We start from the raw sequence: 27,787 nt of genomic DNA on the forward strand, positions 1-27,787 counted from the left end.
AATCCCAAAAGTATGATATTTATGGTATTCCACAGGTAAATTGTTGTTATTGTTAAGCTTTTATCATGTGTTTTAACTTGTGATTTGCTATGTATGTTTGTGTTTATTTATATGAGTGTGTGGTATAATATATGAGGATATGTTTACAGGAATAATATTAAAATATTTAATAAGTTTGTTATGGAAGACAGACACATGAAAGAAATGTCATTAAGGTTCACCAGTGTGTGTTTTTCTGTGAGTGTGTGTGTTTAATAATACACACTGGTTTTTGCCTGTCTGATGTCCATCCCTGTCATGTGGAGCATTGGCTCCTCCCCACATTTTTCCATTGACACAGCTTCCCATTTACAGGCCATGTGAATTGATGGGCTTGCCCTCACCCTAGATTCCAGAGGTAAACAGATGATCCAAGCACCCCGGCAGAGTAGTTTCTCTTTCTGGCTGCACTAACTTGTTAAGAAATGGGCATATTATGAGCCAGGTAAATGTGACTATATTCTAGGGCTTTGCTGGTGCCAAAAGGAAGACGGAGTTTTGTAATTCTACTAGGATTTGTGACATGGTAATCTGGAGGGGGTATCTGGAGCTGCTCATGGCTGCCGTGTCTCATTAAGCAAAAATCAAGAAAGGAAATATCAACAAAGCAAAAAGCAGAGTCAGGAGGAGAGATTGAGACACAGAGACAGAAACAGAGACAGAGATGTCTGAAGACAATATTTGAGCCTCTTGACCTAAGCATTCCTGAAGTCTCCACCAGAAGCTTCAGTTCTGTGAGCCATGCATTCCTCATCCTTATGCAGCCAGTTTATGCTGGACTGGGAAACACATGATAAAAATGAAATATGTTTGCAGAGGTCATTCTGTCTAGCTCTTTACTTCCCTTTGCGTGCACCTTTCAGATTTAACTCAGATGTTATTAACCTTGAGTTAGCCGAATGCTCCCTCCGCTGTGTGGCAATAACCACATCACATTGTTATTTGTTAACACCCTTATTTTCTCCGCTTTGTTTTGAGCTCTGTGAGGTTAGGAGTCTTGTTTCTCTCCCTTGTGTCCTCAGAACCTATCAGAAGCAGTCAGCTACTATTTGATGATTGAATAAATATAAGGCAATGAATTTATAGCCTTCTTAAAGTCAAACATGAGGGGGGTGCCTGCATGGCTCAGTCCATTGTGTGACTGACTCTTGATTTCGCTCAGGTCATGATCGCAAGGGCATGGGATTGGGCTCCGTGCTGAGCCTGGAGCCTACTTAAGATATTCTTTCCGTCTTTGCCTGCCCCTCTCCCTCGGATCATGCTCTTTCTCTCTGTAAATAAATAAATAAATAAATAAATAATAAAGTCAGACAAGATGTTCCCTTGCGCTCTAGAAAGAAAGACAAAAAGACAGAGTCAGACATGATGTTCCCTTGAAGTCTTCACATCTCTGTGCCAATATATTTTAAATGTAAGTTTATTCTTACTTTTTATTTAACCTATTTCCCATACATTTCTCCCTCAGCTGCCTGCCTTTGTCAATCTCTGAATGTGTTTATTTAGTCATTCACCAATGTTTTAAATGTCTCTTCCGGGCTAACAACTGCACTAGACACAAAGAATACAATGTCAAACAAAAGCCCTGTTCTCGAGGATCTTACAGTCAGGGGTGGGAGGCTAAGAACAATTACGGTAAGGTGTGATTTGTTAGAACCTCATCAAGAAAGGATCCACAGCAGGAGGGGTAGCTGACCTGCTATCAAGGGGTCACTGGAGGCCTGCTGAATGAAATGACTTTGAGCTAAATGTTGAGGTGTGAGTAGCTATTAACCTGTTCAGGAAGGATCAGGGAGTGTCCCAGGCAGACTGACCAGTTTTCCCACAGAGTGATGACGATATTGAGAAGCACTTACCTGAGCTTCATGGAGTTTCTCTTCCAGAAACAAGAGCAGGTTTTAGAGACATGATTTCAGTTATTACCTATGTGACCTATTCCTCTTCCCATCCTCTTACCTTATAAAATTTCTCAAGTTGTAATTAAGATCCTTTACTTCACTTTATCATTGTGCTTCTATGATAAAATTAACCAAGAAGAGTTTAATTTGGGCTCTGAAAAGGGTCTTCTATAAGACAAAGCCTCCTGAAAATGATAACAAAAAGAGCTACTATTTATAGAGAATTACTATGTTTAATCACTGTGGTAAGTGCTTCCCTTGTGATTGAGGCATTATTATCCCCATTTTATGGATGACTAAATTGAGCCTCAAGACTGACCCAAATGTCATCCAGCTACTAAGAAGAAATTTGGGGTCTAACTGCAGATTCTAAACCATGGTACCACCCTAACCCTCTCCCATATCAAACAGTTTTCCCTCTAACATTTGGCTCTGAGATAATACAAGTATTTATGGGGAGGACTATTTGGGAAGAGGGAAATGGAAAGTGAGGTGATTTTAATCATGGTCCAAAGGACAGAAGCCTTGGGCAATTGCTGTACTAGGGCCAGGGTTCATCAGAAGTAAGCAGTCAAGGGAAGTGATTGTGTGAAGAATAAAGAACACATGTGGCCAGAAAGGAAGGAAAGGAGATTAGGGAATAAGCAATTGTCAAGTCAAACTGATTCCATCTATTTCAACACTGCATTCAGGAGTTAGACCTATTGGTTTGATTTACAAATGCATGATATTTCCAACATCCATCATCTAATCCAGACATTTCTATTCCCATAGTAGACTATTAGGGTATAATCATTTCACAGGATGTGTAGTACTTCTCTAGTCAAGAATCAGATTATTCTGATTAGTCTTTGTGAAAACAGAACAACACGTTGATAGAAAGCACAATTTAGATAACTATCTTCCTAACTATAGACTTTTGTATCATCAATGGCCTGATAGTTTGACCTAGCTGATGCCATGTGTTATAAGTAGACAATAGTAAATCCATTTTTCATTTTCACAACTTCATGATAAGTTTGCTAGAGTGGGAGAATCAAAAGATATAGTAAAGTTAAGGAATTAAAAATAAAGAAAAGGTGTTGACACAGCTTGATGAATATCAGATTTTTCTACATATTATATGCTGCTATTTGTAAAACTACAAAATATAAACAAACTGGATATTTCAAGAGCACAAAACTATCTGCTTTGTTGTGTAGAACACAGAGTATACTGCTGGGTGGTACTAACTTCAGAGAAATAAAAATGGGGACCACAGAGGGCAAGAAATGTCACTGTTGTGGGGATGGATTCTGGTGGCGGAATGTTCTCTGATTTTAGGGGCAATGATTTTGGATGTTCTCTTTCAATCTTGAGTCAAGCCAACTATAATTTTAAGTTAAAAATGTTTCATATATTGATTAGGGAAAAACTAGGTACTCTTCCAAAGAAACCGATATGAATAAAGTTCATTTATCGCTCATCCCAGCCATTTTGCACTTTTGGTCCCACCATCTTCTGTAAAACCAAGGTCATCATGATCATCTGTATTAGGCCAGAGGCAGAGGTGAGAGGGTAGGGAAGTCTCACCCACTGAAAGTGACACACAGGCATCTCTCTCTCCTCTCCTGCAAATGGCCCTGCTAGTGGAGCTCGGGAATGTAAATTCCACTCACCAATTCTGGATAGTGCAGAAGTGGCACACAATTTGGTGAACGGAGTAGTTGGTATTTTCCCCTGGCTTTCCCCATCATCTCACTCACCGTTCCTTTTCTTCCCGGAACAACTCTCTATTAATAGTGAAATCTCTATTAATTTCCCAAACTTAGTAAAGGTTTTCAAAACCAAAACTTCTAATAGATTTATGAGATCAATTGGTGATCCATAGATCAATGTAGAGACATTCAAAAAGTTTACTATGTGTAAATAATCTAGCTAATTCAAATACATAAGCCTTTTCCACCTCTTTGGTATTACCTCAATTCTCCTTTTTCAATTTGATAGTAAGGCAAACTTAACTTTAAGTATTCCTAGTAAGAATGTATCTTTCCTAGATCCCTGAAAAGAAGACCTCCTTTTTAGTATTCACTTGCTAGCTCTATGTTTATAAGACAGGGACATGCCTTTGTAGCATGTAACTCCTCCCTTGAATAGTCACATGTAGTGTTAAACTGACCATAGAAAATGTTTCCTAAAGGAAATTAGCGGCAGGGTCAAATGCTATCGTTGCTTATATTGGCTGTCTGGTTCCAGATTCAATGCTGCTTCTATCCCATCAGAAGGTGGACCAGAGTTAAGACTTCACTTTCAGATGGGACAGAAGACAAGGACAGTGCTCAAATAATGCCTTTGTGACCAATATGACAATCTTTATTTTATGACCCTCATTGTCCATGATGTATGAACAAGGTTTTTCCAGACACTATAACCACAAAGAAAACACTTAGTTTCTTAACATGCCTTTTCTAGTCAACTGATCCTCCACTCTAAAGTCAGAGGAAACCAATTTGCCAGAAGAACCAGACCTGATTTTCAGTGTCATCCCCAAAGCCAAACATTTCTAGGTTCATAAAATATTCTTTTACCTTAGAGGGTTTGTGCTAGAAGTTATCTCACAGAAACATTTTAAGGAATTTTAATAAATGTTCTGTATGTCTCTTAGGGGAGGCATTAAAGATGAGGTTCCCCTATTCTTCCATTAGGATAATTAGCAGGACACTTGATTGGCCCATCTCCTTTCTTAGTTTTCCTATAGGACATAGGTTGACATCATCAACTCTTCTAGTTTTTATTTTTTAAAATAGATCAAATAGTCCTGGTCCCCAAAATTTCTGATAGAACTGATGTTCAGGATAAATACAGGAGGAGTTCTTATATGTAAACCTTTGGAAGAAGAAAAGACTATTTTGTCTATATTTAATGCTCCAATCTCACTAAGATCAAGTATATTGTAAAATTCATCAAAATGTGTTTCTTGAGACATATACAGATGTTTTTAAAATCTATTTTAAGGTTTGTATTTATTTATGTATTTATGTGTTTATTAGCTCATTGAAGTATAATTGACAAATAAAATTGTATATATTTAAATTATATAATATGACTTGATATACATATAAATTGTGAAATGTGTGAAATGATTTCCACAATCAAGTGAACACATCCATCACTTCACAGTTACTTTTTTTTATGTGTGAGAATACTTAAGATCTATTCTCTTAGCAAATTTTAAGTTACAATACAGTATTATTTTTTTTTTCCAGTGAGGCATTTTATTTGTATGAACATATTACATCCCTAGAAAAAGAATCCCAGGATTTTCCCTCCTGTGTGTTTTCATCTTGCTTCTTCACGGTCCATGATACCAGCTGAGGTTGTCAGTACAATGAAACCAAACTGGCGGGAGTGGAGCAGATTATTCTGCCATTTATCTAGATCTTTGAGTTGTACATCAAACCTGGGGCTGATCACTCCACACTTGTTTAACCTGCCTGTGAGATTCACAATTATCCCAGCTCTGCGATCATCGATGATTTCAAATTCGCCAATGTAACCATGCTTCATCATCACAGTCAGAAATCGGACGATGAGTTTGGAGCATGGCCTGATAAGAACCTGGCATTTGCCTCTCTTTTCAGCATTGTTAATGCTCTTGAGTGCGTCTGCCAGGACATTCATGCGCACGATTGTAGGGGCATAGAAAGATGGAGGAAAGAGTACAGTATTATTAACCATAGTCACCACACTGTACTTTAGATCCTTAGACCTTATTCATCTTCTAACTGAAAGTGATCCCTTTCACCAACCTGTCTGTCTCTCCTCCAGTTTCCTAGCCCCTGGCAACTACCATTCTCCTCTGTTTTTATGAGTTCAGATTTTTTTTTTCTTAATTTCACCATGTAAGTGGTACCATACAGTATCTGTCTTCTCTGTCTCTCTGGCTTATTTCACTTAGCATAATGCCCTTCAGTTTTGTCCATCTTGTTGCAAGTGGAAAGATTTCCTTCTTTTTAATGGATGAATACTGTTCCATTGTGTATATACACCACCCCTTTGTTATCCATTCATCCACTGATAGACACTTAGGTTGTTCCCGTATCTTGATTACTCTGAATAATGCTGCATTGAACAGAGGAGTGCAAGATAGTTCTTCAAGATATTGATTTCTCAATCAATTATTAAATAATTAAATGTTTTTGTTTAGTGAAATTTATTTTGGACCTACAAAGGTAAATGTTAACCTGACTAGAAAATGTACAAGAAAATCCAGTTTTCTTATGGTCAAATCATCATATCTAAAGAATAAACAAGAGGTCTTTTCCATTTGCTTGAAGGAAGAGGTAATCAGCTTTGGCATTTACCAGTATACAAAAAATTTCAATCTTTTACATTTGTTCTCCCTGAAGATTAAACATTATTTCTATGATTCTCTTCCCCTTACACAGATTTACTGTCATTCATGTAGAAGTCTCCTGTTTTAAGGATGTGGGAGATAAGTTTTAGGTCCACTCTGACAGAATTATCTCAATTTCAGATTTAGTCCTACTGAATTATTAAGTTGTCTTGAGAATAAAGCTGAACTTGAATTTTATTTGTTAAGAATCTGGTTCTAAGACTATAAGGTTAGCCTTTCCAATGCAATATTGAATCATTTGATATGGTTCTTTGCTCCTCAATAAAGATAGTGTGATGAGAGTCCTTGCAGCAAGATTAGACATTTCCAGCATTGCCCCTGTTACAGGAAGTGTAGAAGAAATCTTCAGAGGAAAGATAATGGAGGGAAAGGAAAAGGAGGCATGACAAGCGATGCTATCAAAATTGCAAATAAACAAGAATGGGCAATTAGCAGAGCCAGAGTCAGCTGTCTGAACATAAAAGAAACCCAACTGCTCTTAAAACAGGTAGAAAAGTGTCATTTTACCCTGGGAGAAAGTGCCCTTCGATCGAGTAAGAACCACAAAGCTTACTGGGCTACTTTTGAAATCTAAACCTGTTCCTGTTCTCTCCTGGATTCTAGGATTAGTTCTTCTACTGTGAGCTTCTATTTGATGCATAACTTTACAGTACAATTTGGTGGTTTGGCTAGAACCTGGCTGAAACATGTATCAAATGTTTGGTGGCTTCTACTTGCCATGGTTCAGCAGTTTTCATTTTTAAATAGGTATTAATCTTGTTGAAATATTTACTTTATTGTGGTGAATTGCAATATTTCTCTATTCTGCCAATGAGATTCTGTGGTAAGATTAGCTCTGTGTTTTTAATGAAAATGATTCTAGAAGTTTACTTTATGGGTGCTGTCTTATCATATTCATTCACATGGAATATAGATAAATATAAGTACCATCAACAATGAGAAAACCTCAAAATCATAGTTCATGATAGATACATAACCCGAAGTTTGGGTGTGTTAAAACAAAAAGCTTTTGTGGTTGGTTTTTTTTTTTTTTTTTGATATTTTAATGTTTATTTATTTTTGAGAGAGAGAGAGAGAGATGGAGACAGAGACAGAGTGCTAGTTGGGGAGGGACAGGGAGAGCGAGACACACAGAATCTGAAAGAGGCTCCAGGCTCTGAGCTGTCAGCACAGAGCCCCATTCAGGGCCTGAACCCACAAACCATGAGATCATGACCTGAGCTGCAGTCAGTTTCCTAACCAACTGAGCCACCCAGGCACCCCAAAATAAAAAGCTTTTAAAGGTAAAAGTTCTTAGCTTCTAACTTTTCTATTTTAAAAAAATTATTCCCAGAGACTAAATGTAATGGAAGCTATTTTCCCCTCTCATTCATCTATTTCTTTCTTAATCTCCAAAATTTCCCATCAACTTTGTAATAACGATCATCTTCTACACCAGTGATTCCTGAACTTTGGGATTTTACATAAATGCTTTTTAACTAAATAAAAACTGGACACCAACAATAAGATTGGCAATCCTTTTTTCCAAATTCACATGTAACAAAAATAACTATAACTCTTGTCATCATTTTCTCATAGAACAAAAGACACTTTTACACCAAAAATAAATCAATATTATTTTTATGAAAAGCTTGCCACATTATCCTTACTTTTCACTTTCTGTTATCCTTTCAGAGGTCAGTACAAACACATGTACTGATCTATCAGAATCTCTCCTTTCTAGTATATGATCACAAAATATTATTACTTTGTTAATTTCATTCATGCTGTTTTGTATTTAACATACTTTGCATTATATTCAAAATGTTCCTGTATGTTTAAGGACATTCCTTTCAGCAACATCAGTCTCTTACACTCCAATGTATGTATAAACAGAGAAGCAGTTTCAATTGAATGAATAAACTTCACAAATATAGTGGAGTATCTCCAAATCCTCTCTACAGAAAAGAATATTTCTCTTCTATTTCTTCAAAAGAGAAATTATTATAATTATGCAGTGCTGTACATAGTTATTAATTTGCTCATGAATAAGTGAACTTATACATGAATAAGTGGATAAGTATACCTTGCTAAGGGGGCAGTCCTCTGTTTAAATTAGCTTTTCTCACTTAGGAGAGCTGGACACCCTCATTGAAGGTAGGTCAAGATGGCGGGGGTGGAGGGAGCATTCCTTAGAAATACTTTGAAGGGCCATTTGAATGATAGAATCTTACCATCAACCCCATAGAGAAGCCATAGAAGGATCCTTCTTCACAAGTATAGAGTATAGATTTTAGTTTTAGGAACCATAGGAGCAGTAAAATCCAAACTTTTAAGATAGTGACCTACTATTAAATAAACAAAGCTTTCTATCCCATACTTTCACTTCCTCTCAGTACCAACTGGCATATTTTTTCCCCTTGCTTTGTGTCTTTTCTCAATTTAGGCTTTTTCATTGTTTCTGCTTCCTAAAATCCTATCTTATAATACAACATAATAATAAGGATCATGGATTATAAAGTGATATAAATCTGAATTTGAATGTAAGCTTTGCAAATGGTTAACTATTCGAACATAGGTAATAATTCAGTTTTATGAACTATAAAATAAAATGAAAATAGTAACTAATTTAATGAAATAATACTAATAAAATAGCTGCTCTACTGGAAATGGTTAGTACTGCTGACTGACTATACCTAAGGACTATCATGGTCCTGACTTGACTCACAGCATTATTTGGAAGCTTTGGCTCCCATGCTAACACCATTATTATTTCTGTATTACCTAATTTAAGTTTCCAAGAAAGTTATCTATTGACTTAATAACAAATCTATCTTCCATAGCAGGACAATTTATCGGTATATGGCTAGCCTAGAGATTGGCTGTGTTGGCTCAGTTATCCAGTCTTGACCTAATGGCTGTGGGAGGGAGGTAGAGGCACAAATGCAATAGCTAATGCAAAATATAGTCTCATAAATTTCCCACTTTAGTAGTAACCTCAGACAGGGCTGTCTCACTTAGAAAGATCTGTGAGTATAACAGATTTTAATTAGCATGGTGAGTTTATTCACCAAGGAAAAACCCAGAAGATACTCTATGATTACATATTTGTATAATATTGGGGTTTGAAAGATCCAGGTATCTCCATGGTATTTTTATGATATATAAATATGGCCTGCTAAAACTAAGAAATGTAAACCAACCAAAATGAACCAAATATACATGTAGTTAAAGGGTTGTGAACCTGTAGACATGTTTAGCCCAGGTTCATTCTGACATATGGGCATACAACTTGGTTAGTTTATTCTTACAAACCCATGATAATGTCCTGCTTTGAAAGACAGAGATACAGAAACAGTATAATTACTGATGGAAAACTAGTGCAGATAAAATAAGAATAACCTAAGCTTCAATTCAAACCTCAAACCATAAGCCCAACCCAAGACTTTTTTTAGGTTCATATAGGTTTAGATAACTTTGGACTTTGGAAAACATCATTTTCTCAAAGTGACACTTCTTACTTTGTACGCTTAAGAATAAGCAGAGTAAATATAGAATATACAGGCAACTCCTGTTCAGAATGTGGGTTCCTGGCTGAGCTGTTGCAATTGCTTGCCAGCTGATGAGCTAGAACAAAGAGAGAATGCAAAGGATGCAGGTAATCCAATTTAACACTCATTATTGACTTCCTTGAAGAGCCTGAAACACTATCAAATGACATGAAGTTTAATCTCAAAAAAAAAAAAAACACCAAAAAACTATAATTATATAATATCTAATCTACAAGGGCAGGTGTAGATTGAAATTCCCCATATGTACACATCTACACCTTACTTATTTTTGTTTCTTACTTTCTGACAAATTTCAGTGGATTTATATGACAATAGGATTTTCTTTCTAATCCTCTTTTGTAGTTTTTTTCTATTTTCTTCCTTTATCTCCCTCTCTTCTATTCCTTCCCTCTCCTTCCTTTTTCTTTTCTTCCTATGTATTAAGTAAGGGCTGAATGCATAATATTCTGATACAAGAGTTACAGGAGTATTATAAGAGTCCTTTGTTCCCAGCAAGTTTATCACCAGGTACCTATTCTTCCCCTAAATGGAGGGACTGCAGTAGACAACAAAAGAAACTGTATCTTTCTAATTGATCTTAGAATGAAATTTCCTTATACCTTTCCTTTTCCATTCATTAGAAGTATCTACCTAAGCATACTTCCTGATGAGACTGGATTGAAGATTCAGCTGTCTAGCCCTCTCCTTCCTTTAAGAAGCATTTTCTTTCCCAACACTCCATGTGGTTCTGATGAGAATTGCTACCTAGACCTGGTGTTGATAGGTCCAGACACAGGCCCAACCAGAGGTTGGGTCAAGTTTTTCAAATGAACCTAAAGGAAAAAAGGCAGCCCTTCCCCAGTGGTCACATTCCCAGTAATATGGAGAGACCCAGTCTGAGAATGAAATCAACTACCCAGAGAAAGGGGAAGATGAAAGTCATCAAAGAGTTCTGGTGCTTTTTGTGCCCATGCTTCTAACTGTGCCTAAGGCAGAGAGTAAATGCCCAACAATACCACGCTTGACAATTGAGAGTTTAAGACATTCATGGGAGAGTGAGCAATAAACAAGTCATGACCGAGCGAAGAGTGTGCACATTTTTTTTTTAGCTTGATTAGTTCAGTAGGGTTTCTCTTATTATAATAAAAGTGCCCAGAATAAATGAAAAATTGAGGGACAGATAGTTCAAGAGGGTTCTAGGTATAAGAGAAAAGCTGAGCCTTGTTAAGGTGAAGAGGATTTAATTGTCCTGAGAGGTGTGCCTGTCACAGATTCTCAGAGAAAATATGGTTGATTTTAAGTGACCTAATATCAGAGAGACTTTGGTTCAAATTCCACTTCTGCCTTTCAAGAACAGACTGACACTGGGGCACCTGGGTGGCTTAGCTGGCTGAACATCCTACTTCAGTGCAGGTCATGATCTCACAGTTCATGAGTTTGAGCCCCACGTCGGGCTTTGGGTTAACAGCTCAGAGCCTAGAGCCTGCTTTGGATTCTGTGTCACCCTCTCTCTCTGCTCCTTCCCCACTCACACTTTGTCTCTCTCTCTCTCATTAAAAACATAAATAAGAATTAAAAAAAGAACAGACTGACATTGAGCAAGTTACTTGGTCTCTGTATTTCTATTTTCTGATTTTTAAAATGAGACAAAAATACTACCCCATGTATGGAGTTGAGGTTTAAAAACGTCACTTGTGTACAGCTCTCGGGAGACTGTGTGGAACATAGTAAATGCTCAATAAATGGTGGTCATTGTTGTTGATTGCTTTTCTGAGAGAACTGTGCAAGAGCAAGCTTCTCCAGTCAGTTTGACTCCTTGTGAAACAGTAAATAGATAGAATATAAGCTTACATGTTCTCCCTCTGGCTGGAGGGAGGAGTAATTGCCAATAAAACCAAACTCCAAAGACAGTGCACAACTAAAACCAACCAATATGAGACAGCAATGGAGTGGTATTAGGAAGACCATGGACCAGAGAGGAAGGGAGATGTTCGAAGCTGAATAATCATACTTTGATGTGCCATCTTCTCTGGTGATAAGAATTGGGGTGAATATGTTAGAGTGAAGTCTTATAAATAAATGTCCTTCATTTTATGTATTGTAATTTATGTAGGAAGACCACCAAGAGTCTGCTTCTTAATTCAACAGATTTTCATTGATCCCCTATTATAGGTCAGGCATTGGTGCTGGGCACCGTGGTGAAAGAATGTGTGATCCTCTGTCCTCACAGGGATTCCAATCAAGTCTGTTTCCTTGGTCCTTCATTATGACTGATACTTATTTCCAAGAAGTTCCCATCCATGACACTTATAACTATTTTATAATTATTTTTCCCCAAAGAATACAATGTATATGCTTTATAAGCAATTGGGTACTGGCTGTATTTGTATCAGCAGAGATTGAATACAACTGAGAAATCATTATTTCCAATGTGAGCTCTTTTGCTCTATGCCTTTCTTCACCAGCCTTGGTAACAACCAAGCAAATGGCCTGGTGCTTTTATGATGCTGATTTTGATGTCTACTTTTGCTGTCAACTCTTCCAAACCACCATGTGACACTGCCACTTATTTTCAGTGGTTTCTGGCACCAAGCTTAGAAATAATTAAATAAAAGCATATCAACCTCCAAAATGCTATTCTTATATTCCCCTCCCCAACACAAGCTTTTGGCTATATAGCAGCACAATTTTTTTGTCTTATTCTTATTCTTTTTTTTTTTTTTAAAGAGACATGTTCACCATATTTCCAGAATAATCTACGAGAGGAAATCTGCACACCCAGAGGGAGACTGGTAGTTTTTACAGTACATTTGAAATGCTCAAAATGTTATTTTGAATTGGTATCAGGGGCCTCCAAATTACTTACAATATAATTAGAATTTATACATGAAAAATTGCTGTGGGGAAAAGAGCCACTATTCTGTGATTTCTATTTTGAAGATAAAAAAATCGACACACCCTAGTTATAGTCATATGACAAATCAGTAGTGTTGTCAAGGAGAGAATCTCGTCAAGATTTCTAGTCAAATGTGCCATCTACTTCATCATAATGAAATTGAAATATATGAATATAATAATGTTGTCAATTCAATGAATCATTTGCTTCATTATCTTCAAGTTCTACCTCCCGTGACCTACGTAGGCTATTAAGCCAAGATTAAATAACGAGTTACCTACTGAACTTTAGAACAATTTATGCATAAAATAGATTCTGCTTTGCCCCAAACTTACTCATGGCCAGCAAGAGCAAGTACAGAGAAAGGTGACTTTACACATGCATAGACATGTCCACACATGGGCAAAAACACATCTACACATGAAAAGGAGAGATAAAGAAGCATGTGGCTAAAAAGAATGGACTTTCAAAGGAATCTACACTGGCTATCATAGTGAAAGTCACCTCCTTTCTCTTTGGAGCATATTCAAATTCTAGAAGAAAAATGGGTTGAGAGAGAGAGAGAGAGAGAGAAAGAAGAAGTAACATTGAAGAGCCAATTATATTTTAGTACTTGAGCTAGGCTTGTTATATGGATCATCATATTTTAACCTCTCCTATACTTTGTGTTAGCTCTTATATTCAATATGTACATAGGAGTTTACAAAGCTCAAGAAGGCTGAATAGTTGCTAAAATTCACACAGCTAGGGAGTAATAATCCAGAATGCACATCTCAGTTCTAACTGACTTCAAAGCCTACATTTTCCCTTTTATACCATATTGTATAATGATGAGCAATTATTAGGATAAAATTGTAGGGTTCTGTTTTTGTCATTGAATAGACTGGGGTTGACTATCAGCTTACATTATGTCTCTAGTAGTTTATCCACAATATGACATCCAGTAGAAAATTCTTCAAGAATCATCTAGGGCTTTTTTACTTTTCATCTTTGGTCTTCCCACTGGGGAATAAGATGTGGGGTTCTTTTTTCCATTGATTTGATATTTAAAGTCTACTGTGAAGCTTTCTTTATACTTTTTATTATTTAGTTTATCTTTTTATATATTCTCCACTGAGCTTTCAAAATATAAAATTATAATAATTACTACAGAAATACAGAAATATAAACTAGTTTGATGTTTTAATAAATTTATTGGTTTCATGTATTCTTATACTTCTGCTTATTTTGCTTTATTTTTCTTCCCATCAATCAAACATGAATAACTCTTCCTCTCTATCCTAGGATGTTTGAATGTATAAACTTGAGATGTCAGTAAAAGCTATAATAAAAACTAGTCATTCTATAGTAAAAACTAATGATTCAGGTAGAATGGGCTAATCAGCTCAAGCTTTACTTAGAAGAATTGAAAAAATATTATAGGCATCATTCAATTACATTTTGCTCACTTTCTCAAATGCTATATAAGCGAATATAGTTATGTCATTTTGAAATCATCTCATGACTTTTATACATTTTATTTCAGCAACTGAGTTTACAAAGACAGCACTATAGTACCGTTTTGGCATGGTTGGGTCAAGGCCAAATGGGGCACTGGAAAGGGAATAGGCTATGCAGGAATGATGCCTCCTGGCCATTTCAATTAGGTACAAACTGAAATACCCAACATTTTAGCAAAGACACTGCATGAGTAAGGCTGTGTATATATCAAGACTTTCCTTCAAACCCTTGCATTCTTTTCTACCATGTCTAGTGTACACTATGTTCTTCTATAATTATAAATGTATGTTTCCCATCACCACAAAGACTTCTCATTGCTTGAAGGAAATGCAGCTTCAAAGAGCTTAAATTGTGAAGGGCAGGCCCCCTTCTGAGAGCTACCATTGCTTGGGGGCGATTCCTCCTCCAACTCATCCACAGTAATACCCTGGCCAGCTTCACTGGCTGCATCTTACCACATCTCCACTGGCCTGAGGCTTTGGTGGTTTAGCTTTTGAAAAGAGCATCTTTGAATTTTTGATAATGTAAATCTCAATATTGTCTTTTAAAGAGTATTTTTGAAGCATGCTCCTTTACTATCTAAAAGGCAGAAAAGGTTCCAGTCTTTTGTGATTCTAAACTTCGCACACAAAGGATTCTTGAAGAGAACTGGCACTTTGATTAGAGGGTAAACTTCACATGGAGACAGTTTCAGTTTTAAGTTGCTGAGAGTCAAAGTAAAGTGACATGCAACAGAAGTAAGGATATAGAAATATAAGTTTAAAATATGACGATTTAAAAAAGCATGTACCATACTTTATGACAGTAGCAGTCTGAGAGGAAAAATATGGTCTATTTTTAACCATCCTTTTAAAAAACTCTAACAATTACACTTTCTGAAAGCCTCTCCAAGACAGCAGCTACTGAGAATGAAATCATGTCAGCCAATAATTATAACAGGTTACACAACTTTGTGCCAGGTACCGTGCTAAGTTCTTTTCCAGATTAATCTTATGTAATACTTCTAACTTATAGTATGACTAGTATTATCCCATTTTACATATGAGAAATATGAGGTATATAAAGATTAAGAAATTTTCCCAGAAACACACACCTGGAATACTATGAAAGTAAGTCTGGAAACTAGATCATGAAATTTCAAAACTTGTGCCTCAAACACTTATGTGACACTAATGAATATGTTTTATTTGGGGATAAATTTTAAGCGACTTTGAAAAGTACAAAACACAAAAGCTTGAATTTCTCCCTGCTGATTCTTGGCGGTACCCAACCTAAAAAATATCCCCATAAGCGTGCTCTCACAGTGACATATCAGAACTAACTTACAATCGTACAGAAAATGAATCTTTCTTAAATGAGAACAATAAAGTAGGTATCATTTAATGAGTGTTCATCATATCCTAAATAGTACGCTAAGTGCTTTACAGAAATTTTCTCCTTTTATTTATTTATTTATATAGTTTATTTATTCTTGAGACAGAGAGAGACAGAGCACGAGTGGGGAAGAGGCAGAGAGAGAGGGAGACACAGACTCTGAAACAGGCTCCAGGCTCTGAGCTGTCAGCACACAGCCCAATGCGGGACTCAAACCCACAAACTGTGAGATCATGACCTGAGCCAAAGTCGGACACTCAACCAACTGAGCCACCCAGGCGCCCCAAGAAATGTTCTCATTTTAAACCACTCACAACTCCATCAATCAGAGATTATTACTTCCATTTTGAGTTTGTGGTGATTTGGGCTTAAGAAAATTGTGTAACTTGCTCAGAGGCACATGGTAAGGGGTGGGGCAAGAAACAGAATTGACTCCTGCGGGTTTGATTCCAAATTCTATGCACTTGAATGTAGCATTAAATTGCCTTCACACAAACATGAAAAGACAAAACATGAAAAGATACATTTATTGAGTATACACAGAGCATCAGATATTCTACTGGGAAGTTTTCATGTATAATTTCGTAAGTATACCTATTTCTTTTATCAGTTTTCATTATATTTGTTTTTCAGATAAATGGTATTCCTCAATCACCTTATTTTTTTTCTTACATAAAGCTTGGAGAAGATAAGAGGTAAGTTCCAAAAATCAGAGAGGGAACTTCCATGCTGGTCTGACTGGTGCCCTTTCTCTCTCATTTCTTACATAAGCTAGTAGAAAGATGTGACCTCTAGAACCTATGCCCATGAGCAACTATTCTAACCATGATACTATGCAAAAAAAAAAAAAAGAAAGAAAGAAAGAAAGAAAAGAAAAGAAAACTTCACAACCTCCTTTGATAATTCATGGAAATTTTCATATATCATACTCCACTGTCAGAAAGGTCATACTGAAACTTTAATGTAAATAATACACACTTCCTTTTCTAAACTTCCAAAAACCACAGCAACTTTCCTTCAATAGTGAGTAGTAGTTGTAATAATAATGGTTTTTTTTATTATCCCTGTACTGTTCAAAATACCATTTTTCACAGCACTGCTGAAAGGTAGTATTATCTCTTCTGCTTCAGTAATGTGCTTGGTACTGAGCTGGTTTTAGCACAAACTGCTTTTATGATCTTATACGATGGCATTGGTTAGGGATGAGAAAGTTTTATTTGCCTCACCACTGAATCTGCAATGTCCAGATAAGTAGAATCATATTTTATGGGATCAAATGTTTCTTAGACACTCATTCTGATATGCTATTACTGATGACTCTGTTCCTCCAAATTCAAGTGCAAGAAATAATGCAAAGTCATGAAGTGTTTTCCCAATGTCCAACTTGCCCACTTGGGGAAGACGAAAGCCATCTTGTGATTTATAGCAAAGGTATCCCTCAAAGTCTCAAAAGTCTTTATCATTTACTAAGAACTAAAATACACCAATAACTATGGTGGCCTAGGTTCTAAAAAGGCAAAGGATTACATGGTAGAGATGGAGATATTAAAAATCAATCAGAAAAGCCAACAAAATCTGGGAAATAAATCACAATGCTGATGGCAGGTGCCTCCCGATCAAATGAAGGGCTAAAGAATCCCAGCTCCCACATGTGGGCGTGTTGTTTGAACCAGCTGTCAATTTCAAATAGAGTATCGAGTCATTTTATCTCAGTGATTCACAAGCAGGCCTGGGCCATACCACTGAGACTTTGATTGTTCGATGCGGAAAATGAGATAATGAACCTCAAAGCAGACTGAGATCTAGTTTTGGCTTTACTCTAATCCTGGCTTAGATTCTGGTCTTGCCCTTCCTGAAGCGATGAGGCCAGCACTGCTGAGCACTGCCAAGCTCACCTTGGATATGGAGTTGTTTAACTACCATCTGCAGGCTTAAATAGACCCTCTCATCCCACTCACTTCTGGACTTCTTTTTTTTTTTTTTGTTTCTTACCTGAGGCATGTTAGAATTAAGAAACACCACTTTAACACTAACATACGTAGTCTTTAGTCACTCCTACTGCCAGGTCAACTTTAACCTTGGAACAGAGGCTTTTCCTTTGTTTCTGGGTCTCAGTCTCCACTTTTCATCCAATTCAGGTGATTAGATCTGTGTATTTTTTGTGCTTAACTTTCACATTTAATAATCTTTCCAACTCCCTTCTTGTCCTACCAGAGTTTAAGAATCCAAGAGATTAGGTCTAAGATGGAGGAAGAAAGATATTCTAGGGTGGACAACTGAAGATTTACTCCATGCTTATAAGTTTCTGGAATTGAGAAATTGTAGTGATAATGAGCTAAGGGTATCCTTTGCCAAAGTTGCTTGAAAATAATACCTTCTCCTAGCTATCACTCAGTGTGCTTCCCACTGCTATCAGAAGAATGGCAGTGAAGACTAGTGTACCATTTCTCCATATTATATATTATTACATATTATATACACAAATACACACACACACACACACACATATACATACATACTTCCCTCCCTGAGGCTTAACCAAAAACAGAAGATCCACTGGCTAGATCATGAGTCTTTTTTTTTTTAATGTTTATTTTTTTTTTTGAGAGAGAGAGAGAGAGAGAGACAGAGTGTGAGCAGAGGAAGGGAAGAGAGAGAGAGGGAGACAGAATCGAAGCAGGTTCCAGGCTCTGAGCTGTCCGCACAGAGCTGGATGTGTCACGGCTCAAACCCATGAACACAAGATCATGATCTGACACTTAACTGGCTGACCCACCCAGGTACCCTAGGAGTCTTTTTTTTTAATTAACATTTTTAAAAATCAGAGTTGTGTAGGCACATTATTTAAAGAGTCCACAAATTCCATCAAGCTTATAAAAACAGCAACCCCTGCCTAAGCCTCCTCACTCCCCAGAGGCAACTATTTTCAGCACCTTGATCTATTTCTTTTGGCATTAACCTCAGATTTCTAAATCACATGCATATACTACTGCTATTTAAGCTTCTTGTTTTAGGTAGTATCTATTCACTTTCTACTACTGAAATTGAGGATTTTGATGTCCTACACCCCCATTTTTTCCATCTTACTCAATGTTTCAGCATTCGATGTTCTCCTTTTCATGAAATGGGTTCTTAACTTGGCTTCTGGGACACCATTCTCTCTTGGCTCTTCCTGCCTCGCTAGCAGTTCCTTCTCAGTCTTGTTGATTCTTTCTTGCCTTCCCAACCTGTTAACAATCACAGTTCAGGCCTAGGAACTTCTCTATACTCACTCACTTCCCCAATAATTTCATCAAGCCCCATGGCACTAATTACCAACGATATGCCTACGTCATGATTTTTGTCAGTCCACCAGACAGAAGTTTTACTGCCTCATTTCTTAGGCATTGAATTTTTAAAGTTGCAATACACTAATTCTAGTAGAGTCTATGGAAAAGGCAATGATATTTTCTTAATGCTGTTTTTGATTCAAAAGAAGTTGCCATTCTTACCTGCTGACATAGGAATAAATCTGTAGAAACAAAGTCAAGAAAACTTATGTGCAATTTCCATTAATAGAATCCCTGTTGCAGGGAAGAGAGAACCAAAGCCAAGAAGAGCCATCAATACATTTTTCAGTGTTGCTGAGTCAGGCATTGGTAGTCTGAAGGGTGTACTTAGCTCAATTTCTGATTGAGCATTATGGCATTGTGGTTCAATTGGATAAAGCTTAAAGATTTCCTTTTATACTAATTTTAGTTTCTATTTTTTCCCATAATCTAGTGTCCTCTGCTTAGCTATTTTCTTTAATGCTCGAATATTTTTTCTTCTAACACAAACTTTATTATTGATGGGAATTTGATTCATCAGTTTATGGTTTCATGACATTTGCTTCTTCTGAACAGAAGAAATGGGGTAAATGTACATATTTACTACTTCACAATACTACTATAGAGGCCATTAGAATATATTCCCACAACTTCAGTTACCATTAGTAAGTGATAGGCCAACTGTCTAGGCTTTTGGGGACAGAAAAGCATCATTACAATTTGGTTCACCATCACAGGCTTTGTACTAACAATGACAAAACAAAAAGAAATGGCAGCTAGAACACTTTTTACAAATCAAGGCCGCTTAACCCGAAGAGAGAAGGAAGCAAATGATACAATGCTTAAATATATCAAACTGAAGGTAAGTAGTTTTTTTCCCCCTCTGAAAAGACGAAACTTAAAGGAATGTTTAGATTTTAGTAAGAATGTTGGTTGACATATGGAAGAATTTCTTGATTTCAGAGAAATTGAATACTAACTTATGATCATGGGCTACTGATCTCTAAAGATGTTGAAACAACTTTCTACAGTAGATATAGTATCCATAGAATTGTATAAAGGCAAAATTGCATCATGTATTATCTTCATGTTTCCCTAATTCTGTGGTAAAAGTCATGGCCACAATGTATTGAGCCCTTTCCAGGTGCCAAGCACTTTATATTTGTTACCTCATTCAGTTCTCAACACAACCCTATGAGGTTCGTATCACTGGCTTCACTATTTGGACATGGAAATAGATTCAGAAAGATTGAGTAACTTTCCCAATATATCAAATGTCAGATCTGATGCTTGTCAGGTCAGCTTGGCCCCAACACTAAAGTTTTAACTGTTACGCACGTACTGTCACTATGACAGTGGCCACCATATTGAAAAACTTCAGAGTCTAATTTGGAAGGTAATTTTGTAAAACTACTTCACAATCAAGTCTATTTCCACCTGATGTTCATGCTCAGCTTTAATTTGTAATTCCATTTGCTTTCTTACAATGCCTAATGTTTATTTTTTACATTCCCATCTTAACTACTAAGTCTAGGACATGGCTGACATTGAATCAACCATTCCAACTCTATCAACATTATATATTTGAAATGATATTCAGCTAAATACTGAAAGTATAGATGTGTCATGGCCATTTCAACCATTAAGACATAGAAACTGTAGAAATAAACCTCAAAGCCTTTGGTTAAGAATGGTCAGTCTATTCCTGATAGCTACACCCAGGCTTTTCTGACTATTTCTCTTACTTCCCTGTAGAACATGCCTAAGCCACGACAACTCAGATTATAAATATTTTTCAGGCAAATGCCTATGAGCTGCATAAGCAGGGCTGGTCTCAGAAAAATCATAATGTAGGTCAGCTTCATCTTTGATCCCCACCCAGGTGTTTTCTCAGCATCCTTGTCCACAGTCCATTTCAAGATTCTATTTCCTTCCTTCCCGCCCCAGTGTTTTAATGCTTGAGACTCTTGATATGGCCTCACCTCTCATCCAAAACCTCATACATGAGGCTCTCCTCTTAAGGAATGTACTCTGGCCCCGACTTCATCCTTACATCATTCCAAGACTACCTTCTATCTGGGCTCTCATTTGCTTATTGGCTTTACTCTCAAAGGGGTTTCCTCATGAGAAATCTCACCACCAGCAGGTTCACACAAACCTTGTACCTACAGGCTGCTATCCCAGCGAAAAGAAGATACACTTTCAAAGAAGCTTTATATCAAACTAACCTAATGTCTGTAGCATGCCCATCTCCAATGCACTTCCAGTGGTCACGGTTATTGGAGGACCCTGGTTGGTCAACCCCTGGTCATGTGACATTTCCATAGCAGAAGATGGGTATAATATTAACCTAAACACACACCTAAAATATACAATGTAAGTTATATAATGCAAATAGATTTCCAGTACTGAAAGAAGAGATAAATTTTGCCATAGAAAAAATATATCAGTTCTATTTTGCATATTCTTAGTTATCTTTCTTGCATTTTTGGGATCCTTTATGGCTTATTTTCCTTTTATTTTGCAGTTACAGCTTAAACATTATTTTTTAGGTAAGTACAGGTCAATTGTAATAAAAATGAAAGAACAATCTACTGTTCTGATTTACATATAACCTTCCTTTCTTTTGGGTAATGGGCTTTCTTCTAGAAAGGTCATGCAAGATTATGTCTTCTGTTGATGAATCATTCTATTTTATTCATCAAAATTCAAATGTCTTATTTCAAGTGTACAACTACATATTTTAAAACATTTGGAAGGTAAAACTGATAATTTCTGTTTAAAACTCATATGAGATTGAACCAATAACTAAGATTGCTGATATTTGACTGTTTTTGGCCTACACATATGGCAATTTCATACAGTTCAACCTGATACATATTCACTGTCAGGCTGGGTTTAAAGGTATATTTTTTCCTATGCTCCATGTGTTGTGATGTTATATACATAATATTCAGGAGAGTTTCTTTGGTGAAAAGAATAAGTTAATCAGATTAAAGTGATGGTTGGTTTGATGATGAGTCACTTGTTAATCAATTCAGTGATTAGTGCAGATTAGGTGATGAGTAATAGAACTTTCTGAATAACTACTATTGCTATTTGATCATTGAAAATAATCAAAATAGGACTTTGTACCAAGGCTTATTTCTCTCACCTTCTCTCCCTAAGAGCAAGATGAGAGCAATCATCTAATAATTTAATCTACCACTCAGCACATCATTATAATAATAAAAATTAAATAATTCTATGTGTTATATTGAGCAAAGTGGTTTACTAAAATTTTAGACACAACTGTTTTCTGTAACTTCTGTAACATATGTATGTTACTCCCATCCAAGGCAGGCTTCCTTAATGCAACCTTGCAGAAACAAATATTCTCACTTCCTGATGCTCTGAGCTATGGTCTTATGCTACATGTGAATGCTATAACTGACAAACAATGGCATCTGCATCCACATTACATATTATGATAAAAAAAGAGACAAAACAATGATATGTTTTAAATATGCATTATTTCATTAGATTTCCTTCAATGACATTAGTGAATTCAAACTCTTTACCATCATTTAACAGTATTAAAATTGTCTGAATGTTTTCTGAATATCTCAGGAGACAGGTTTTACATACTTCTGACATGCTATGTACATGAAAGGCTGGAGGCGTACTACTATGTGAAAGTACATATAAATCCTCAATTATAGAACTATAGATCACTTAATAAACCCCAACATCTTCTGAGCTGATATAGGTTTCTGTTTGATGTAGAGAAGATAAATACTTATTTTAATCATGTTTTAGGCAATAATGCAAGTAAAGGAACTCTTCTAAATTTCAGTAAAAAGAAAAGTATTTGTATTTTGGCCAGATCATATGTCACACAGCATTCACAATACTTTTCAGACAGAAGTTGTTTCAAACCATTCCAAGTTAGGGGGAAAATGTATATATATATATATATATATATATATACACTTTCTTTAANTCATTTTTATGTAAAACCTGAGGTGCTTATATCATTAAAAAATGCAAATGACTCACACCTGCCTCTCCTGAAACTTCCACTCTTCTCTGTTTCAGTCCTTACTAACACTGCGCTTATCCAGAACATATAGGTCAATGAGTGTTGCCATAAAACACAAGAAAAAAGAGATTTTCATTTTTGAAAAATGCACTTGTCAACACACACAAATGAGACACATTCTGGATTTTTTAGAGAAAAGGCTGTGTAGGGCAATTCAAGCTTTGGCATATGATCATGTTGTTCCTGCCAAATGAGACAATTAATTTATTTGAGTAGAATACATCAACTTTGCTAGAGAAAAGTACTTCTATTAGACATGATGATATTTATTTTTATCTTATAAGCACTTATGTCACACTTCACTAGGTACCAGCCATTGCTCTAAACACCTAACAAATAATAATTCATCTAATACTCATAACTTCTACAAAGCAGACATTATTTTTATCTCCATTTTATAGACAGGAGGGTTAAGACAATGTAAGCATAAGCAACTTGACCAAAGTGACATGTTAGCAATGATACCTGCTTTGGGTAATACTGTTGAGGTACTTTCTTAGCCAAATATTGAACTTGGTTTTAATTCCTACTTTTTGCTGTCTTGGTCTTTATCTTGAACCTCTGTTCTAACAGGTAGATTCTGGTTGTTGTGTGCTTATGTGTGAATCCCTAGTGCCCTGGTTGCTCTTGGGTTGAAATTCTTTCTCATCAGGCCCATTGCCATATCCCTATTCTAGGCTTGGCTAAAGGTCAGGTACCTGATGAATGCTGAGTTTGGTCACACAAGCTTATCACTTGAACTTTAAAGTACTATCTATTCCTGGGGACTTATGGTTAGTAATTCCCTATTATTCATACCTGAAGCTCACCTGAACTTTTACTTATTCATTTCTATAGTTTTATGTTTTAAAAAGTGAACTTACTTAGAATCATGTAGATCATAATATAATCATAATGGTTTTTAACACTTTGCCATAACTGATTAAGATTTCTTAAAAATAAAATGTTATATATAAAATCAGAACCCACTGTACACTTCTCCCTAATTGTATTCTCTTTCCTCCTACTGAGAATTCACCACTAACTCGAAGTAGATGTGTAATATTCCCATGTATGTATTTTTTTTCTTAAATATGGGTGCATCCATACACACACACACAAGTCACAGAATTGTTTAAGGTATGTTTTAACTTTAAATAAACAGCATCACACTGTACATATCATTTGACAAGTTTCTTATTTTTTAGCTTTAATTCTGTTGTGATGCAATTCTATTTCATTCTTGCTAACTGATGTGTAGTACTCATTATTCAATTTTACCAACATTTACTTATTCATTATAATATTGGTAGGTATTTAAGCTATTTACAAAATGTCTTTATTAAAAGCCATGTTTGAATAATAAAAAAAAAACCTCATATCTACTTGCATATCTGTAAGATATTTTGTGTACTCAAATATCTTTAAACTTTTTGCCTTTGTGTCCTTAAGAGAATTTTTCATACCTTTTAATTTCTTAAACATTTAAATAAACTAAACCCAAGACTCTATCTGGATTTTACCTATTTTTCCATTAATATCTTCTTTTTGTACAAGGATACTATCCAGGTCTCCAGATTGTATTTAGCTTTCAAGTCTCCCCAGTTTCCTTTGGCCTAAGACATTTTCTCAGTCTTTTCTATTTTTCATGACCTTGATAGTATTGAGAAATAAGAGCCAAGTATTCTGTAAAACTCTAATTAGGTATTTTTCATGAGTAAGTTGGGTTTATAGGGTTTTAGAAAGAAGATCACAAGTGTGAGAAGCCCTCCTCATCATATCAAATCATGATATCCTTATGACTGACATGCTGGTAATCTTAATGTTCACCAGTTGGTTGAGATAGTTTTTGCCAGATTTCTCCACTGTAAAATTGTTATTTCCCCCTTTCTATACTTTATTCTTTTGAATCAAGTACTAAGTCTAGCCCACCCTCAATGGGGACAAAATGGATTTAGTTCCATCTACTAAATGGGGGAATATTTATATATATTAAATGGAACTCTTCTTACACATTTCTAAATTGACATCTAAAGTTGTTCATTTTTAGTTTAGTTTGCAAAAGTTAAATAGTTAAATAGTTTGCAAAACTAAACTGCAAATGCTGCAGTTTCCAAAACATCATAATATTGAGATCCTCAAATAAAATGGCTACACCATACTTTAAAAGATAACCCATAGAATCTAAATACCGTGGCCAATTGGTACCCACTGTTAGACATTTTTAGATGTCACATTAAAGAGCTCTCTTTTAACAGTCAAATAGTTTACATTTTTCTTTTTTCTCTTTGAACTCATATTTCCATCCCAACTTCCTTAGAGAAAATTTAAGTAATTTAATTCTTAAAATATTTCATTGATACACTTGTCAGTCTAAATGCACTTTTAATTTTTAAAGTATTTCTTGTGGCAGTAAGGTTATAATTGTCAAAAAATGTTAATATGGATTGAGTTTCACTGCAATTGTTTTTAGTAGCCAATGCAGCAGCATAAACACATTATAGATTTAAAGGTAATCACGAAACAAAATGGCAAAATCTGCTACAGAATGCAGTGATGTACTCAGGTACAAAAACCACACATTTTCCTCATCCAAAGCCTGTTCTGGTATAATGTTTGATAAAGTCAGATAAAAATGACTTTAGTATTTCTGTAGCTTGGATCAAATGCAGTATTGGCCTTGAAAAATTCCTGAAAATAAGATGTTTATGAAGAACATATTGTATTTATAATGATTATTTAAATATTATAATTTATCTTGCCTCTACAGCCAAAAAAAGGGTATTAGAAGATTTACACCCATGTCCTAGAAAATAATAGAAATATATGGTTAAAAGCAATTTTTGCAAAATTATTACAAAACTTTAAATTTTTATAATTCTATGAATCATGTTGCTTGGAACTCCCTTTATCTAAAATATAAAATCAAAAAGGTCAAAACAAATTCGTTTTCACATTACTAATTATATTTTCAAGTTGCAAGAAAACAGTGGCACCTTCACAAGTCATTTGTGGAAGTACTTAGTATTTGATAGCAAAGTATAGTAATTAAATTCAAAGTCATTACTGTATTTAGCAAAACAAATACTGTTTAAAGAAATAGCTTTGTAATTGATGATAATTTCTAGGAATTAAATATTAATTACATGTTATACAAGAAAAGTACTTTATAATGTGTACACTAAGATATCCTTTTTTGGCAAGGAAAATAATTTAAAGTAATTTGGTAGTTACCTCCGAGGAATGTTTCATGTATAATGTTAGAAATCACTGAAAACCAGTGAGGTTCAGAACAGTGGGGGGTAGGGAATATTTGAGAACAAGAATGCTGGATGAACCAAACAATTTGAAAGAATGTCTTAGTTTTGATGAATAAAAAATTATCAAATAAACAGACAAAACCCTTTAACTTTATATATGTAGCAGTGAAATAAAAAGTGAATTTAACTTCATCTTTAGAATTTGATTTTCTTTCTTCATGATTTAGTTTCTATTTACTAAATTAATAAATAGCAAAATAATAAGTCTAATAAATTAGAAATTCTTATATCTGGTTTTAAAATACTTAAAAATAAAAGAATAAATGCTCATTCAAGCATTCATTCATTCATTCAACATATGTTTATGCTTTCTTTTTCTTTTTTAACTTTTTAATGTTTATTTATTCTTATGGCGGGGGGAGGGTGAGAGGGAAACACAGAATCCAAAGCAGGCTCCAGGCTCTGAGCTGTCATCACAAAGCCTGACATGGGGCTTGAACCCATGAACCATGTGATCATTACCTGAGCCAACACTTAACCAACTGAGCCACCCAGGTGCCCCAGTATGTTTTCTTTTTTTTTTTTTTTTAAGATTTTATTTTTAAGTAATCTCTATACCCAGTGTGGGGTTCAAACTCACAACCCTGAAATCAAGTGTCACATGCTCTACTGACTCAGCCAACCAGGTACCTCCTATTTATATTTTTTTCTCATAGATTCTATATTTTTGGGGATTGTCATTAAATAAATTAACTCCTAATTATATAAAAATTCAATTATAATTATCATAATAATATGCAAAAAGTTGTGCTTTATGAGTGTGTTTAATTGATAATCAACACAAAGGACAATGTCAAGTCAAACCTTAGATGATCCCTCAAATCCTGAAAAAATATTCTTCTTGGCTCTGGCTTGGAAATAATTCAAGACTGTTTTCAAATTAAATGCCCAAGACCCATTTTCATTTTTATGTATGTCATCCCGTAAACTATGTGTTGTTTTATTTAGTAATATAATTAATATAGTAAAAATAAACCTAAATGTATAATTATTTTTGTACAATTAGGGGGTTTCTTTGTTTCTTTTTTTTATAGTTTTTTTTTTTTCTTTGTCTCACTTGTGGCTATTGGACATGAGCTAATTTGAGAAAGGATGGATTAATAACAAATTAATATTTCAAAAAAATGTCTCGGATACTCTTTAATTCTCTGGATGTGTCTTAATTTTCTGACTTTTTTATACTTCTCTTGGCTGACTGAAATCAGACCAAATTCTTGCCAAGCTTCTCATAAGAAAAGGTGCTTACAGTCTCTGAGCTTCTTACTAATGACAGCATTGTCAGGATTAGGTATTTCCTAGAACTCCTTTGAAAGTTCTCTCGTAGAGGGAACATGAAGGAAACAAGGTAGTTCTAGGTAGTGTCATCTTGGAAATATCTTTATGAAGTTATGTGATGGATCACAGGTATATTGTTGCTGGAGTTTTTGTCTCCCAGGGAGAAAAAGACATTCCTGAGGGTTTGCTAAAAT

The 27,787-nt window shown here is 35.5% G+C and overlaps 1 long non-coding RNA gene and 1 pseudogene across 4 annotated transcripts in view; both read right to left on the reverse strand.

Annotated features, from left to right (window-relative positions):
* Positions 1–27,787, reverse strand: part of LOC144243790 (uncharacterized) — a 537,988-nt gene that overhangs the window by 196,178 nt on the left and 314,023 nt on the right. The gene's annotated exons all lie outside the window — the stretch shown is intronic.
* LOC144243788 (small ribosomal subunit protein uS8 pseudogene) lies at positions 5,253–5,627 on the reverse strand (annotated as a pseudogene).

This window comes from Crocuta crocuta, unplaced genomic scaffold (genome assembly GCF_008692635.1).
Source record: "Crocuta crocuta isolate KB4526 unplaced genomic scaffold, BGI_CrCroc_1.0 scaffold448, whole genome shotgun sequence".
In the NCBI taxonomy this organism is placed as follows: Eukaryota; Metazoa; Chordata; class Mammalia; order Carnivora; family Hyaenidae; genus Crocuta; species Crocuta crocuta.